This window comes from Ixodes scapularis, unplaced genomic scaffold (genome assembly GCF_016920785.2).
Source record: "Ixodes scapularis isolate PalLabHiFi unplaced genomic scaffold, ASM1692078v2 ptg000683l_1___fragment_1__unscaffolded, whole genome shotgun sequence".
Classification (NCBI taxonomy): domain Eukaryota; kingdom Metazoa; phylum Arthropoda; class Arachnida; order Ixodida; family Ixodidae; genus Ixodes; species Ixodes scapularis.
Window position 1 is genome coordinate 828,442 of NW_024610019.1, and position 1,934 is coordinate 830,375.

At 44.6% G+C, this 1,934-nt stretch overlaps 1 long non-coding RNA gene across 1 annotated transcript; it reads left to right on the forward strand.

The window, feature by feature from the left end:
* Positions 1–688: 688 nt before the first annotated feature.
* Positions 689–1,624, forward strand: LOC115308252. The gene is made up of 3 exons (XR_006077127.1): positions 689–711; positions 768–830; positions 1,373–1,624. It is a non-coding gene; the product is annotated as an uncharacterized LOC115308252 (long non-coding RNA).
* The last annotated feature ends 310 nt before the right edge of the window (positions 1,625–1,934 follow it).

Consider the following 1,934-nt stretch of genomic DNA (forward strand, 5'->3'; position numbering starts at 1 on the left):
GTACTCTCTTGTGTTCGCCCTCTCGCGCAAAAACCATGATTTCTTAGTTGACCTACTTCTGCACTACTCTAGAGCAGGAACCCAAATTTGTCTGTGTGCATTGAAACATCCAAAGCAAACCTGCCAAATAAAAATATGTCCCCATCGCTTGCAAGCGGAGCCAAAATGTCGAAGAGAGGGTTGCAGATTGGCATCTGACATTTTGTTCCAAAGTGTACATTTAACACATTGAAAAACAATATATATTACAGGTCAAAATCTTGGCTCGACTATGCCAAGAGGTATGATCTTCTTGGAAAGTCTGCTTCGCAACACTATGCCACCTATCGCGTCTGCAGTGATCACTTCACTGCAAAAGATTTTATGGACCCAGGGCAAACAACCCTAGTGCGATCGGCTGTGCCTACTGTTCGTCCTCCCATAAACTGGGCATCTGCAATAGGTGATTGTAATAATGTGTTTCCCTCATATACACACAAAGATATAAGTAACTTCTCTATGTAGGCTAATAAGCCCATTCTTCCAGGTCCCACTCAGGCAACCAGCTCATCTGGCCCTTCACTCCAGTGCAGCTCCGTCGCAGCGAGCCGTTCTGTGCTTGCTAACAGGTTATCTCGTCATGGTGCACCTTTCCAGACCAGGCAGAGCCCGACAGACTGCAGAATTCACCACTTCCATGTAGCTCTGCAGTAATGCACTCTGCAGCACTCGGTAATATAGAGGTATTTTAAAGCACCAGCCTGTGCCTAATATGCGCACTCTTCCAGACCCAAGTCAGGCAACCAGCTCTTCTGGTCTTTTCGCTGGCCACTGTGGTCCAGGTCAACACTGTAAGTGTCCCATTTTGCTTTCGCCACTTTTTAAAACATATTTGTGTGAACCTCTATAGCCAGTGGATAATACAATCTGTCCTAGAAGGATCAGTTTAAAGAATTCTAGGTCTCTTTATAAGCTACTAGTCTTTGCTTCATGTGTGTGGCATACCGATCTAACCATTTTTATTACTAATGACTGGGGAGGTGTGGGAAACTGGAACACACATATCAAGAGGAGGTTTCAAGAGAATTCTTCATGGCTGTTTTGCGTTTTTCATGCTATCTCAGCCTTTCGAACTTGCAAGGTTATCAAGGATTTTGCGTGAAGACATTTAGTACCGAACATTTTACATGACTAGTAAAAGAATAACGTAATTGGTGGTCAGAAGTTTCACTGGCTTTGTCAATGCTTAAATGGTAAAGCACAAGAAGAAAATTCAAGCTTCACTCCACACCTTACCTGGTATGCTACTGGTTAGTGGTGCTTCTACTGGTTAAATCGTATCGCACTTGTTGCAACTGTTTTCAATCTCACTGACTTGTTGCCATTTTTATAGCTGGTCCAAACCATCCTGCACCTGTTTTCCGCAAGCTCACGAAAAGGCCCGAGGACGTTATCAAGCGACTCCAGGCGAGAATTTCCAGCTACAGAAAGGCGATAGCCAGACTGCGGAAACAGCAGCTGAAGACGCCTCAGACAGCTTCTCAAGCTCTGGAAATAATTCGGCCTCATGTTTCTGAAGAGGTATTTCACCTCATATCATCGCATGTAAAGAATAGGTCGAAGGGCAAGGGGAAGCGATTTTTACTGTGGCTGAAGAAATTTGCGCTCCATCTGAATTTGCATGAACCGCGGGCATACCGATTTGTGTCTTCAGTGTTCACGCTACCATCTCGGCGTTCACTACGAAGGTGGCTAGCCAATGTCAAAATGACGCCAGGTATCATTCCAGGCATCATGTCATCGATTGTGTCAAAAACAAAGTCATGAAATGAACGCGACCGCATTTGTACCTTAGTTTTTGACGAGATGATGTTGAAAAAGAACTTGTCATACGATGTGGCGCAGGATGTTGTCCTCGGATTTGCAGATGATGGTGTTGAGCGAACTTCCAGTAT